The 16,791-nt window shown below is 47.3% G+C and overlaps 1 long non-coding RNA gene across 1 annotated transcript in view; it reads left to right on the top strand.

The window, feature by feature from the left end:
- The window catches only part of LOC112239330, a 29,508-nt gene extending 28,985 nt beyond the window's left edge, over nucleotides 1–523 (top strand). The window contains exon 4 of the long non-coding RNA XR_006080117.1: nucleotides 393–523. This is a non-coding gene — a long non-coding RNA (uncharacterized LOC112239330). The remainder of the gene's footprint in view (nucleotides 1–392) is intronic.
- Nucleotides 524–16,791: the final 16,268 nt, after the last annotated feature.

The following is a 16,791-nucleotide window of genomic DNA, read 5'->3' as shown; positions in this document are numbered from 1 at the left end:
TAGACTGAGGAAGTGGGTGAGTGGAGTTTGTCATAGGGGCTGGAAGCGTAGACATAATAGACGGTCAGGGTGGAATGTAAATGTGAGGAGAAGTCACGGCTAGGTCAGTAGGATGGGTGGGGGGGTTACAGAGGGAAGAGTAGCTCTAAAACTGCCCTCTTTTTCCAGGGTTAGGATGTGATTGTCCTTATAAACACTGATCTAAGATCAGTTAGTGGGCTTTGCCTTAAGCCTACTAATGCTTAAGATGGAGGGATGGTGAGCTGATGATGCCTCGGTATCATCAGACTGCTAAGCATGTGGATGTGTGAATGTGTGTGTGTGTTGAATAAATCAAAATCAGCTTCTGCCTGGTGCCTTAACTTCCTGCCTCCTCTCTCTTCCCTCCACAGTGCCAGACTCAGCCAAGCCCGGCCCCACCCCTCCTCCCCCCGCCAACCCCAGTGCCACCCCATCTGTGCCCCCACCAGCAGCAGTGGCAGTAATGGCAAGCGCGCCCCCTCCAGTGCCCAGCAGCAGTCCCAGCCCTCGCCCGCCCAACAGCGTTACCCGCCAAGAGAGATCCCTCCGCGCTTCCGCCAGCAGGAGCACAAGCAGCTGCTGAAGAGGGGTCAGCCGCTGCCCCCTGGGACCCTTCCAACTGTACCAGGACGCCCCGAACCTGACTCGAGTCAGAAATCCTCTGGTGCATCGCACACAGGTTAGCACTTTACTTTGAGCTTTTTCCTTTGTGACCTTTTGACCTCTGGGAATGTTCCACAACCCTGAACTTGACCACATTTGACTGTCCAACTTATTTTCTCTGATTATGTGTTGTACATTTTATTTAGTGGAGCTTTTCCGGGAATCATATCTTATATTGATGATATTTCAAGTGTTTTCCCCGTATTTTGTTTAGTTTGCCACTTTGCATTCTCCTTTTAGATATGTATAGTGTATGCCATTGTTGTTTCCTGGCCTGTTTCCTTGGGTCTGCTGTGTATCACACTGTGCTTCAGACTGCTGTCTAGTTCACCTGCAGGGCTGTGTGCACCGCTGTGTGGGAGGATCTGTTGTTGTGTTCGTTGTTTGTTTTGAATGTGCTCTACCTGGCCTGGGATTCTAAATATAGAGAGTAAATTACAGCAGGGGGCCACTGTGAAGGGGCAGAGAGTAAACACAGCTGGCGTGTGTGAGAGATTTGATCTGATTTAAACAACCTGAAGACCAGTCTAAAGATTTCAACTCAGTCATACTTAGTTACTATAAGTAAAGTTTGTGTGTGCAGGGTTTTTTTCTGCATAGAAAAGTATTGGGCGGGCCGCCTAATAGTGTTGCATGGTTTACCGAACATTCTGTACTTTTTCAATACTAGAACATGAAAAATGGTTCGGGACTAGAATTTATTTTATTTCCGGTACTTCTGTCAAATGTGTCTCATTGATCAAGTCTGTCTATCAGCGCAGCCAATGTCCACCTTATAGTGCGAGTGCACCGTGCCTGCTACACTTAGCCTGTACTGGGAGTCTGGGCTGCATCATGTTAGCTCCACTTAGCCTGTACTGGGAGTCTGGGCTGCATCATGTTAGCTCCACTTAGCCTGTACTGGGAGTCTGGGCTGCATCATGTTAGCTCCACTTAGCCTGTACTGGGAGTCTGGGCTGCATCATGTTAGCTCCACTTAGCCTGTACTGGGAGTCTGGGCTGCATCATGTTAGCTCCACTTAGCCTGTACTGGGAGTCTGGGCTGCATCATGTTAGCTACACACTCATGCTGTACTGGGAGTCTGGGCTGCATCATGTTAGCTCCACTTAGCCTGTACTGGGAGTCTGGGCTGCATCATGTTAGCTCCTGTACTGGGAGTCTGGGCTGCATCATGCCTGTACTGGGAGTCTGGGCTGCATCATGTTAGCTCCACTGTACTGGGAGTCTGGGCTGCATCATGTTAGCTGCCTGTACTGGGAGTCTGGGCTGCATCATGTTAGCTCCACTTAGCCTGTACTGGGAGTCTGGGCTGCATCATGTTAGCTCCACTTAGCCTGTACTGGGAGTCTGGGCTGCATCATGTTAGCTCCACTTAGCCTGTACTGGGAGTCTGGGCTGCATCATGTTAGCTCCACTTAGCCTGTACTGGGAGTCTGGGCTGCATCATGTTAGCTCCACTTAGCCTGTACTGGGAGTCTGGGCTGCATCATGTTAGCTCCACACTCAGCTGTACTGGGAGTCTGGGCTGCATCATGTTAGCTCCACTTAGCCTGTACTGGGAGTCTGGGCTGCATCATGTTAGCTCCACTCAGCCTGTACTGGGAGTCTGGGCTGCATCATGTTAGCTCCACTTAGCCTGTACTGGGAGTCTGGGCTGCATCATGTTAGCTCCACACCTGTACTGGGAGTCTGGGCTGCATCATGTTAGCTCCACACTCATACTGTACTGGGAGTCTGGGCTGCATCATGTTAGCTCCACACTCATGCTGTACTGGGAGTCTGGGCTGCATCATGTTAGCTCATCTGGGCTTCATGTTAGCTCCACACTCATAGCCTGTACTGGGAGTCTGGGCTGCATCATGTTAGCTCCACACTAGCTGTACTGGGAGTCTGGGCTGCATCATGTTAGTTCCACTGCTGTACTGGGAGTCTGGGCTGCATCATGTTAGCTCCACTTAGCCTGTACTGGGAGTCTGGGCTGCATCATGTTAGTTCCACTTAGCTGTACTGGGAGTCTGGGCTGCATCATGTTAGCTCCACTCATGCTGTACTGGGAGTCTGGGCTGCATCATGTTAGCTCCACACTTTATGCCTGTACTGGGAGTCTGGGCTGCATCATGTTAGCTACACACTCATGCTGTACTGGGAGTCTGGGCTGCATCATGTTAGCTCCACTCATAGCTGTACTGGGAGTCTGGGCTGCATCATGTTAGCTCCACACTCATGCTGTACTGGGAGTCTGGGCTGCATCATGTTAGCTCCACACTCATGCTGTACTGGGAGTCTGGGCTGCATCATGTTAGCTCCACTTAGCCTGTACTGGGAGTCTGGGCTGCATCATGTTAGCTCCACTTAGCCTGTACTGGGAGTCTGGGCTGCATCATGTTAGCTCACACTCATGCTGTACTGGGAGTCTGGGCTGCATCATGTTAGTTCCACTTAGCCTGTACTGGGAGTCTGGGCTGCATCATGTTAGCTCCACTTAGCCTGTACTGGGAGTCTGGGCTGCATCATGTTAGCTCCACTTAGCTGTACTGGGAGTCTGGGCTGCATCATGTTAGTTCCATGCCTGTACTGGGAGTCTGGGCTGCATCATGTTAGCTCCACTTAGCCTGTACTGGGAGTCTGGGCTGCATCATGTTAGCTCCACTTACCTGTACTGGGAGTCTGGGCTGCATCATGTTAGTTCCACTGCCTGTACTGGGAGTCTGGGCTGCATCATGTTAGTTCCACTGCCTGTACTGGGAGTCTGGGCTGCATCATGTTAGCTCCACTTAGCCTGTACTGGGAGTCTGGGCTGCATCATGTTAGCTCCACTTAGCCTGTACTGGGAGTCTGGGCTGCATCATGTTAGTTCCACTTAGCCTGTACTGGGAGTCTGGGCTGCATCATGTTAGTTCCACTTAGCCTGTACTGGGAGTCTGGGCTGCATCATGTTAGTTCCACTTAGCCTGTACTGGGAGTCTGGGCTGCATCATGTTAGTTCCACTTAGCCTGTACTGGGAGTCTGGGCTGCATCATGTTAGCTCCACTTAGCCTGTACTGGGAGTCTGGGCTGCATCATGTTAGCTGCCTGTACTGGGAGTCTGGGCTGCATCATGTTAGTTCCACTTAGCCTGTACTGGGAGTCTGGGCTGCATCATGTTAGCTACACACTCATGCTGTACTGGGAGTCTGGGCTGCATCATGTTAGTTCCACACTCATGCTGTACTGGGAGTCTGGGCTGCATCATGTTAGCTACACACTCATGCTGTACTGGGAGTCTGGGCTGCATCATGTTAGCTCCACTTAGCCTGTACTGGGAGTCTGGGCTGCATCATGTTAGCTCCACACTCATGCTGTACTGGGAGTCTGGGCTGCATCATGTTAGTTCCACAGCCTGTACTGGGAGTCTGGGCTGCATCATGTTAGTTCCACTTAGCTGTACTGGGAGTCTGGGCTGCATCATGTTAGCTCCACTTAGCCTGTACTGGGAGTCTGGGCTGCATCATGTTAGCTCCACTTAGCCTGTACTGGGAGTCTGGGCTGCATCATGTTAGTTCCACTTGTACTGGGAGTCTGGGCTGCATCATGTTAGTTCCACTGCCTGTACTGGGAGTCTGGGCTGCATCATGTTAGTTCCACTTAGCCTGTACTGGGAGTCTGGGCTGCATCATGTTAGTTCCACTTAGCTGTACTGGGAGTCTGGGCTGCATCATGTTAGTTCCATCCTGTATGTCTGGGCTGCATCATGTTAGCTACACTCATGCTGTACTGGGAGTCTGGGCTGCATCATGTTAGCTTAGCCTGTACTGGGAGTCTGGGCTGCATCATGTTAGCTACACACTCATGCTGTACTGGGAGTCTGGGCTGCATCATGTTAGTTCCACTTAGCCTGTACTGGGAGTCTGGGCTGCATCATGTTAGTTCCACTTAGCCTGTACTGGGAGTCTGGGCTGCATCATGTTAGTTCCACTTAGCCTGTACTGGGAGTCTGGGCTGCATCATGTTAGTTCCACTTAGCCTGTACTGGGAGTCTGGGCTGCATCATGTTAGCTCCACTTAGCCTGTACTGGGAGTCTGGGCTGCATCACCACTGGGGGAGTCTGGGCTGCATCATGTTAGCTCCACACTCATGCTGTACTGGGAGTCTGGGCTGCATCATGTTAGTTCCACTTAGCCTGTACTGGGAGTCTGGGCTGCATCATGTTAGTTCCACACTCAGCCTGTACTGGGAGTCTGGGCTGCATCATGTTAGCACACTCATGTACTGGGAGTCTGGGCTGCATCATGTTAGCTACACACTCATGCTGTACTGGGAGTCTGGGCTACATCATGTTAGCTCCACACTCATACTGTACTGGGAGTCTGGGCTGCATCATGTTAGCTCCACACTCATACTGTACTGGGAGTCTGGGCTACATCATGTTAGCTCCACACTCATGCTGTACTGGGAGTCTGGGCTGTATCATGTTAGCTCCACACTCATGCTGTACTGGGAGTCTGGGCTGTATCATGTTAGTTCCACACTCATACTGTACTGGGAGTCTGGGCTGTATCATGTTAGCTCCACACTCATACTGTACTGGGAGTCTGGGCTGCATCATGTTAGCTCCACACTCATGCTGTACTGGGAGTCTGGGCTGCATCATGTTAGTTCCACTTAGCCTGTACTGGGAGTCTGGGCTGCATCATGTTAGCTCCACTTAGCCTGTACTGGGAGTCTGGGCTGCATCATGTTAGCTCCACTTAGCCTGTACTGGGAGTCTGGGCTGCATCATGTTAGCTCACACTCATGCTGTACTGGGAGTCTGGGCTGCATCATGTTAGTTCCACTTAGCCTGTACTGGGAGTCTGGGCTGCATCATGTTAGCTCCACTTAGCCTGTACTGGGAGTCTGGGCTGCATCATGTTAGCTCCACTCATGCCTGTACTGGGAGTCTGGGCTGCATCATGTTAGTTCCACACTAGCCTGTACTGGGAGTCTGGGCTGCATCATGTTAGCTCCACTTAGCCTGTACTGGGAGTCTGGGCTGCATCATGTTAGCTCCACTTAGCCTGTACTGGGAGTCTGGGCTGCATCATGTTAGTTCCACTTAGCCTGTACTGGGAGTCTGGGCTGCATCATGTTAGCTCCACACTCATGCCTGTACTGGGAGTCTGGGCTGCATCATGTTAGCTCCACTTAGCCTGTACTGGGAGTCTGGGCTGCATCATGTTAGCTCCACTGCCTGTACTGGGAGTCTGGGCTGCATCATGTTAGTTCCACTCAGCCTGTACTGGGAGTCTGGGCTGCATCATGTTAGTTCCACTTATGCTGTACTGGGAGTCTGGGCTGCATCATGTTAGTTCCACTTAGCCTGTACTGGGAGTTGGGCTGCATCATGTTAGTTCCACTTAGCCTGTACTGGGAGTCTGGGCTGCATCATGTTAGCTCCACACTCATGCTGTACTGGGAGTCTGGGCTGCATCATGTTAGCTCCACACTCATGCCTGTACTGGGAGTCTGGGCTGCATCATGTTAGTTCCACACTCAGCCTGTACTGGGAGTCTGGGCTGCATCATGTTAGCTCCACACTCATGCTGTACTGGGAGTCTGGGCTGCATCATGTTAGCTCCACACTCATGCTGTACTGGGAGTCTGGGCTGCATCATGTTAGCTCCACACTCATGCTGTACTGGGAGTCTGGGCTGCATCATGTTAGTCCACACTCATGCTGTACTGGGAGTCTGGGCTGCATCATGTTAGCTCCACACTCATGCTGTACTGGGAGTCTGGGCTGCATCATGTTAGCTCCCACTCATGCTGTACTGGGAGTCTGGGCTGCATCATGTTAGCTCCACACTCATGCTGTACTGGGAGTCTGGGCTGCATCATGTTAGCTCCACACTCATGCTGTACTGGGAGTCTGGGCTGCATCATGTTAGCTCCACACTGTACTGGGATCTGGGCTGTCATGTTAGGCCTGTAGTCTGGGCTGCATCATGTTAGCTCCACTCATACTGTACAGTCTGGGCTGTCATGTTAGTTGCTGTACTGGGAGTCTGGGCTGCATCATGTTAGTTCCACTACTGGGAGTCTGGGCTGCATCATGTTAGTCCATGCTGTACTGGGAGTCTGGGCTGCATCATGTTAGCTACACACTCATGCTGTACTGGGAGTCTGGGCTGCATCATGTTAGCTCATGCTGTACTGGGAGTCTGGGCTGCATCATGTTAGCTCCACACTCATGCTGTACTGGGAGTCTGGGCTGCATCATGTTAGCTCCACACTCATGCTGTACTGGGAGTCTGGGCTGCATCATGTTAGCTCCCACTCATGCCTGTACTGGGAGTCTGGGCTGCATCATGTTAGCTCCACACTCATGCTGTACTGGGAGTCTGGGCTGCATCATGTTAGCTCCACTCATGCTGTACTGGGAGTCTGCCATGTACTGGGAGTCTGGGCTGCATCATGTTAGCTCCACACTCATGCTGTACTGGGAGTCTGGGCTGCATCATGTTAGCTCCACTCATGCTGTACTGGGAGTCTGGGCTGCATCATGTTAGCTCCACACTCATGCTGTACTGGGAGTCTGGGCTGCATCATGTTAGCTCCACACTCATGCTGTACTGGGAGTCTGGGCTGCATCATGTTAGTTCCACACTCATGCTGTACTGGGAGTCTGGGCTACATCATGTTAGCTCCACACTCATGCTGTACTGGGAGTCTGGGCTGCATCATGTTAGCTCCACACTCATGCTGTACTGGGAGTCTGGGCTACATCATGTTAGCTCCACACTCATGCTGTACTGGGAGTCTGGGCTACATCATGTTAGCTCACACTCATGCTGTACTGGGAGTCTGGGCTACATCATGTTAGCTCCACACTCATACTGTACTGGGAGTCTGGGCTGCATCATGTTAGCTCCACACTCATGCTGTACTGGGAGTCTGGGCTGTTATCATGTTAGCTCCACACTCATGCTGTACTGGGAGTCTGGGCTACATCATGTTAGCTCCACACTCATGCTGTACTGGGAGTCTGGGCTGCATCATGTTAGCTACACACTCATGCTGTACTGGGAGTCTGGGCTGCATCATGTTAGCTCCACACTCATGCTGTACTGGGAGTCTGGGCTGCATCATGTTAGCTCCACACTCATGCTGTACTGGGAGTCTGGGCTGCATCATGTTAGCTCCCCACTCATGCTGTACTGGGAGTCTGGGCTACATCATGTTAGCTCCACACTCATGCTGTACTGGGAGTCTGGGCTGCATCATGTTAGCTCCACACTCATGCTGTACTGGGAGTCTGGGCTACATCATGTTAGCTCCACACTCATGCTGTACTGGGAGTCTGGGCTGCATCATGTTAGCTCCACACTCATGCTGTACTGGGAGTCTGGGCTACATCATGTTAGCTCCACACTCATGCTGTACTGGGAGTCTGGGCTACATCATGTTAGCTCCACACTCATGCTGTACTGGGAGTCTGGGCTACATCATGTTAGCTCCACACTCATGCTGTACTGGGAGTCTGGGCTGCATCATGTTAGCTACACACTCATGCTGTACTGGGAGTCTGGGCTGCATCATGTTAGCTCCACACTCATGCTGTACTGGGAGTCTGGGCTGCATCATGTTAGCTCCACACTCATGCTGTACTGGGAGTCTGGGCTACATCATGTTAGCTCCACACTCATGCTGTACTGGGAGTCTGGGCTGCATCATGTTAGCTCCACACTCATGCTGTACTGGGAGTCTGGGCTACATCATGTTAGCTCCACACTCATGCTGTACTGGGAGTCTGGGCTGCATCATGTTAGCTCCCCACTCATGCTGTACTGGGAGTCTGGGCTGCATCATGTTAGCTCCACAGAAGTTAACACACTTGAATGATGCAGCACTTTACAATGCAAGAAGATACCAGTCGCTTTGTAGGCTAACGTTTCAACAGTTAAAACTGTCTCCAGCAGGAACACTATGAACAGTTTTTTTTTTTTTACCTTTATTTAACTAGGCAAGTCAGTTAAGAACAAATTCTTATTTTCAATGACGGCCTAGGAACAGTGGGTTAACTGCCTGTTCAGGGGCAGAACGACAGATTCGTACCTTGTCAGCTCGGGGGTTTGAACTTGCAACCGGTTACTAGTCCAATGCTCTAACCACTAGGCTACCCTGCTAGCTTACAGCTGAAGCTACAGTGGTTCCTCCTTTAAAAGTTGCGTCATACTGCAGCATACCTTGCAAGCTGATGCAGAATTCTGTGCTACGTTATTTAATTGTCAGCCAGTTTTACCATTAATGCAAGTTAGTGTTAGTTTGACCACCAGAGGGCATCTTTGAGAAGCATTTGATAGTCTTCAATATTGGCATTACTAGAGAATTTAAAATCTTTTCTGTAAGAGCATAGTATATGGGATTGTTTTTAAGAAATGTAGCGTAATTAATTTGATTAATATTATGGTGTTTCTATTCCAAGAAAAATGAAACCCTCAGGGTTTCTGTTAGGATGGAACGGAAAATATGTCGCTGTACAGTGTGACAGTCAGGAGTAGGCTACAGTACTAAGAGCATAAGAGGATTGGAGGATTCTAAATGAATATCTAAGGGGCATAACATTTCCTCACCCTAATTGTAGTGTAACCAATACCCAAACGGAGATTCAGTGAAAATAAAAATCTGTCAAGACCAGTCCCCGTGTTGTTTCATAGCAACGCGAAAGGATGCTGAAATAGCTATTGCTTCAAATCCTATTGCTTCTATCTTCAATATACTTTTTAAATAAATAACGATGGAACAGAAAATATGGCGCTGTACAACGTGACAGTCAGGAGTAGGCTACAGTACTAGGCTATTCAACTAAAGAATCCCTGTGTCGTGCTGGCACACGGGAGTCCGGGGTTCAATTCCCTGACGGGGAGGAAGGAGTAGGCTGTCCTTGTAAATAAGAATTTGTTCTTAACTGACTTGCCTAGTTAAATAAAGGTTACACTAAAAGCACAACATTTCTACACCCTAATTCTATAATTGTAGTCTTCTAACCAGTACCGAAACTAAATTTATCAAGACCGGTGCCTATGCTTGTCTTAGAGCAGCGCAAAAATGGTGCTAAAATAGTTGGAGGCTATTGCTTCAAATCCTATTGCTTCTAACTTCAATATGCTCTTTAAATAAATAAGACCTACACTACTTTTAACAGCACATTACTCAACACTAGTGAGACTCATGTCGCCTATGGTAGGTCTACAGTATATTGAAAAATATGACGTGACTCTCCGCCAATAATTACATATTGGGGGATTCTAAATGAATGAATGAATGAATTAAAACCAAAAGCCGCCTCATGAATCTCCCGGTGGCGGCCGGCACGGGTATCAAACCTGCATCTGTAGCAATGCATTTTGCACTGCGATGCAGTGTCTTAGACAGCTGCACCACTCGGTAGGCCCAAACGAAAGTGAGCCATTTGTTATCTGAATTAAGGCCCTCCAAATTTTTCGTGCCATTATTAGTTACGTTGTTTTAGTTTGAACGTGCAGAATGACACTAAGAAGAGCGGGATTGTTTCCCTCGTCAGCGCCATTATTATTGCAATGCCGCTTAAAGTGTTGCTCTGTGCTACCCAGTGGGGCGGGGTGGGGGTCCACCCTTCCTCCTCCTCCCTTCCACATGGGCTAGGTCCGTCTTCTGTGCGTGGCTCTACGGCCCATCCTGTGCCCCATGCCCTCGTGCCATGAACCTTGCGCGCCCACCGCTATTTCAGTGGATACAGCTGGAGAACTGCAAGGCAATCCCATTGTGCGCCACTCGGGAGCCATGACCAATATAAACTCAGCAAAAAAAGAAACGTCCATTTTATTTTCAGCAAACTTAACATTTGTAAAGATCAAACAGTAAAAAAAAATATATATATATATTTTTGCAAATAATGTTCGGAATGGAAAAACTAAAACAAAATGGGAGGTATACCCAAAAGATAATGGACCTATGGAACAAAATAAAAGCTAGACAGTCAGGGAGAATCTAAAATGTAAAAATGATGCCTTCAGGAGTATGTTTGTTATGGCATGAGGCCCCCGTTGAGTCACTCCGATTAGCGTAAACCATGGCAAAATGTGCAGAATTGCAGGAAATGTGCTTTAAAATTGAATTTTTGTCTCTAAGCGTCATGGCTAAATGTGTAGAATTGCAGGAGATTGGCATTAAAACAGTTACATTTTGTCACTGCGGCCAACAGGAGGGCGTCTAAATGTTTTGTTTGGCCACGCCCACCACCTAAGCCCCGTTTTGATCCGGAAAAAACTGTGTGTCGTGTTTCAAACGTTCAGTGATTCAGCAGGTCAGATATTTGATAGTTTGTAGTCTAGATACATTTCCTGTTAAGATTTCATGTTTGTCCTTCATTTCCTTTTCCTGAAAATGTAACATTTTTGGCACTTGTTTTTCTTGTTTGCTGGTTAGAGGGAGTCTCTGAAAGAGTTCTGTTGTGTGTTAGTACTGTCTGAAGAGCTTTGAGTTGTGCTGACCAGCGCTATTTCCTGTAATGGTGGAGCGATGAAGACCTGGCATGGCCTGAGTGGGACTGATCTGGCACAGATAAAGACGGGGAGCAGGGTAGAGAAGGAAAGAGGGAGAGAAGGAGAAATAATTGGTGAGAGGGGAGAGTGCGCAGGTCAGAGAGGTAGACTGAGAGGTGTTTTTATTTATTTTTAGTGGTATTGTGTGTTGTCCTGTAAACTCTTGCAATGTTATGCCTCTTGGCCAGGTTGTTATTGTAAATGACAATTGTTTCTCAATTGACTTATCTGGTTAAATAAAGAAGTTATAGAGAGTTGAAGAGAGCGAAGTGGGGGGGTGGGGGGTGGAGAGCAAGGAAATCTGAGTGAAATGAGAGAGCGAGAGGCCTAGGTCTGTGGGCTGGGTGACTCATGCCTTACGGTAAAAGCTCATGATTCACTTCACTCCTTTGGCAGACTTCTCTGCTCACTCGCGCGCTCTCTGTCTCTCTTTCTCTGGGCTGCTGGGATAGGCCAGGGAGACACTGTAGGCCGCAAGATGGTGCTGGACCAGCATACAGCTCTATCTCCTCTGACACGCTACACTACAGTACAGGCACGTAGCATACAGAGTCGTACAGCTCATATGCATGCTCCCTCCCACCCGCTCTCTCTTTAATCTTTCTGGCGCAGGCGTTCTACTAGCGACCCACATCGACAAAATCGGTGAAATTGCAGAGCGCCAAATTCAAAATACAGATGTAGTCATAATAAACATTCATAAAAAATACAAGTGTTATACATCGGCTTGAAGATTAACTCTTGTTAATCTCTCTGGGATATGTGGGATGCTAGTGTCCCACCTGGCCAAAAGCCAGAGAAAATGCAGAGCACCAAATTCAAATAAATTACTATAAAAATCAAACTTTCATTAAATCACACATGCAAGATACCAAATTAGAGCTACACGTGTTGTGAATCCAGCCAACATGACAGATTTCAAAAAGGCTTTTCGGCAAAAGCAAACGATGCTATTATGTGAGTATAGCACCTCCATACTAACATTTTACAACCAAGTAAAGGAATTACAAAAGTCAGAAATAGCGAAAAAATGAATCACTTACCTTTGAAGGTCTTCATATGGTTGCAGTCACAAGAGTCCCAGCTACACAATTCATTTTCGTTTTGTTCGATAAAGTCCCTCTTTATATCCCAAAAACTCTGTTTTGTTGGCTCGTTTTGTTCAGTAATCCACTGGCTCCGAGGCGGTCAAAACATGCAGACGAATACATCCTAATAGTACCGGTAAAGTTCCCCAACATGTCAAACGATGTTCATAATTTATCCTCATGTTGTCAATTGTCTAAATAATCGATAATATTTCAACCTTTACCTTTATTGAACTATGCAAGTCCGTTAAGAACAAATTCTTATTTTCAATGACGGCCTAGGAACAGTGGGTTAACTGCCTGTTCAGGGGCAGAACGACAGATTTGTACCTTGTCAGCTCGGGGGTTTGAACTTGCAACCTTCCGGTTACTAGTCCAATGCTCTAACCACTAGGCTACCCTGCCGAAGGGCGCACACTTGGTCACGCTCGCAAACCAGCTCTGCATTCTTCCTCAGACCACTGACAAAAATGTCTCCTTCTTCATTTTTCAGAAAATAAGCCTGAAACAATGTCTAGACTGTTGGCATCTAGTGGAAGCCATAGGAACTGCAATCTGGGTCCTAATCCATTAGCCACTGAATATGCAATAAAATGCAAATTAATGACTTAAAAATCATACAATGTGATTTTCTGGATTTTTGTTTTAGATTCTGTTTCTCACAGTTGAAGTGTACCTATGATAAAAATTACAGACCTCTACATGCTTTGTAAGTAGGAAACACTGCCGATTTTGCAGGTTATCAAATACTTGTTCTCCCCACTGTACATACATATAGCCATGCATATTGTCACATGTTGCATGTGTTTATTTTATTTTTTTATTTCACCTTTATTTAACCAGGTAGGCCAGTTGAGAACAAGTTCTCATTTGCAACTGCGACCTGGCCAAGATAAAGCATAGCAGTGTGAGCAGACAACACAGAGTTACACATGGAATAAACAATTAACAAGTCAATAACACAGTAGAAAACAAAGGGGGGAGTCTATATACAATGTGTGCAAAAGGCATGAGGAGGTAGGTGAATAATTACAATTTTGCAGATTAACACTGGAGTGATAAATGATCAGATGGTCATGTACAGGTAGAGATATTGGTGTGCAAAAGAGCAAGTAAATAAATAAAAACAGTATGGGGATGAGGTAGGTGAAAATGGGTGGGCTATTTACCAATAGACTATGTACAGCAGCAGCGATCGGTTAGCTGCTCAGATAGCTGATGTTTGAAGTTGGTGAGGGAGATAAAAGTCTCCAACTTCAGCGATTTTTGCAATTCGTTCCAGTCACAGGCAGCAGAGTACTGGAACGAAAGGCGGCCAAATGAGGTGTTGGCTTTAGGGATGATCAGTGAGATACACCTGCTGGAGCGCGTGCTACGGATGGGTGTTGCCATCGTGACCAGTGAACTGAGATAAGGCGGAGCTTTACCTAGCATGGACTTGTAGATGACCTGGAGCCAGTGGGTCTGGTGACGAATATGTAATGAGGGCCAGCCGACTAGAGCATACAGGTCGCAGTGGTGGGTGGTATAAGGTGCTTTAGTGACAAAACGGATGGCACTGTGATAAACTGCATCCAGTTTGCTGAGTAGAGTGTTGGAAGCCATTTTGTAGATGACATCGCCGAAGTCGAGGATCGGAAGGATAGTCAGTTTACTAGGGTAAGCTTCCGGCGTGAGTGAAGGAGGCTTTGTTGCGGAATAGAAAGCCGACTCTTGATTTGATTTTCGATTGGAGATGTTTGATATGAGTCTGGAAGGAGAGTTTGCAGTCTAGCCAGACACCTAGGTACTTATAGATGTCCACATATTCAAGGTCGGAACCATCCAGGGTGGTGATGCTAGTCGGGCATGCGGGTGCAGGCAGCGATCGGTTGAAAAGCATGCATTTGGTTTTACTAGCGTTTAAGAGCAGTTGGAGGCCACGGAAGGAGTGTTGTATGGCATTGAAGCTTGTTTGGAGGTTAGATAGCACAGTGTCCAATGACGGGCCGAAAGTATATAGAATGGTGTCGTCTGCGTAGAGGTGGATCAGGGAATCGCCCGCAGCAAGAGCAACATCATTGATATACACAGAGAAAAGAGTCGGCCCGAGAATTGAACCCTGTGGCACCCCCATAGACACTGCCAGAGGACCGGACTGCATGCCCTCCGATTTGACACACTGAACTCTGTCTGCAAAGTAGGATGATGGTACTGAGGATGACCACTGGCTACTGGCCTTCTACAGACACATCAGGCTCCATTAGTTCAGCCCTGAGCCCCCACTACAGGTTCTGAGAGAGGTCCCCTATTTCCCATCTCTGTCTGCCACAGCCCTTTACACTCATAGACATTGGAATGCAGTGGCATGTACAGTAACATGCTATACATGACGTCAGACCTCAGGTCTCCATTTCACAGCTCTGTAGGGGTTTTGACTGACAGACGTTCTGAACTAGAGCACAACGCGCACAACAAGAAGTTTCCCCCATCCCTCCCACATTGTTTTGTTGTCTGAGTAAATTAAGAGGACTCGATGTACAGTATTTTTGAAAGATGAGACATTAAGGATTATAATAATTACCACTGATGTCATACAAGCTAGCCAAACATCCGGGAGTCCAAATGTGCACTTCACACTTCCATATCATAAAACGAATGGAATATACAGTGTCAACACATTTCCATGTCAGTGTCAACATTTATGATCGCTGTATTTGATGTACAGTTACAAGATGACCTGGTGTTTTACCCTGGGTTATCCTGAACACAATGAGCCTGTGTTTGTTGTATTGTGGACAACATTTGCCACAGACCACGCATCTGAATGCACTTATGTTCACCAACATTATGAACTGCCTTGGATCACGTAAACAACAACTGTAATTGTTTGATGGCGGGGATGCAGGCCTGTATTCCAAACAAAACACCAAGTGTGCTTGCAGAGCGCCCTAGTTCCTCAACAGCACAGCTAGGAGAGCTAAAAAGAAAATGCACCTTTTTGTTGAAGACTTTTCTTTCAGTCATGAAAGTGCATTGAAATGACTGACTGTGCAGAGTTTAGAGAGGTGTGGGCTCTTGGAGACACTAGTTAGACCTCTCACTCAAACCTTGTCATTTTTTTGTCTTATGTTGCACCTACCCCAAATTATTCCAAATTTATTTTAATTTAATTTTACCTTTATTAAACCAGGCAAGTCAGTTTAAAACAAATTCTTATTTTCAATGACGGCCTAGGAACAGTGGCGTAACTGCCTGCCCCAAATGCATCAGAAAGAACAGTCACTGTAAAATGCACATACATACGGCTGTGACGGTAATTGAATAACCCTGTAACTGACAGTTATGGATGAAATATGAAAATTAAAATAAAATGAATAACGGTCAACCATTTAAATAGGCATACAATCATTTTGGGGGGAAATATTTAAGATGAACTTTAAGGTAGATCAACTTGGCTTAATAGCGGGAATATTTACTAATGACTATAAGCAGTTGTTTTGCTGACTTAGTCTATTAAACTGTCTACGTCTCCTCTTTCCAACGGTTGTTTGATACTCCAGCAGCTCAGCCTCTCGATGCACAGGGTGTAGAAGCACTAGTGTTCTTCTAGCCTACACTGAACCTTATCATTCCCTGCTAGTAGATGAATAACTCTGTTATTTTTTGGACTTCCGGCGCCGACAGAGATGCCGCCTCGCTTCGCGTTCCTAGGAAACTATGCAGTTTTTTGTTATTTTACGTGTTATGTCTTACATTAGTACCCCAGGTCATCTTAGGTTTCATTACATACAGTCGAGAAGAACTACTGAATATAAGATCAGTGTCAACTCACCATCAGTACGACCAAGAATATGTTTTTCGCGACGCGGATCCTGTGTTCTGCCTTACAAACAGGACAACGGAGTCTTCTGGTCAGACTCCGGAGACGGGCACACCGTGCACCACTCCCTAGCATTCTTCTTGCCAATGTCCAGTCTCTTGACAACAAGGTTGATGAAATCTGAGCAAGGGTAGCATTCCAGAGGGACATCAGAGACTGTAACGTTCTCTGCTTCACGGAAACATGGCTCACTGGAGAGACGCTATCCGAGGTGGTGCAGCCACGCATCGCGCGGACAGAAACAAGCATCTTTCTGGTAAGAAGAGGGGCGGGGGCATATGCCTTATGACTAACGTGACATGGTGTGATGAAAGAAACATACAGGAACTCAATTCCTTCTGTTCACCTGATTTAGAATTCCTCACAATCAAATGTAGACCGCATTATCTACCAAGAGAATTCTCTTCGATTATAATCACAGCCGTATATATCCCCCCCCCAAGCAGACACATCGATGGCTCTGAACGAACTTTATTTAAGTCTCTGCAAACTGGAAACGATTTATCCGGAGGCTGCATTCATTGTAGCTGGGGATTTTAACAAGGCTAATCTGAAAACAAGACTCCCTAAATTTTATCAGCATATCGATTGCGCAACCAGGGGTGGAAAGACC

This window comes from Oncorhynchus tshawytscha, linkage group LG27, assembly GCF_018296145.1.
Source record: "Oncorhynchus tshawytscha isolate Ot180627B linkage group LG27, Otsh_v2.0, whole genome shotgun sequence".
NCBI classification, from domain to species: Eukaryota; Metazoa; Chordata; class Actinopteri; order Salmoniformes; family Salmonidae; genus Oncorhynchus; species Oncorhynchus tshawytscha.
This window is presented reverse-complemented; position numbering and strand designations above follow the sequence as displayed.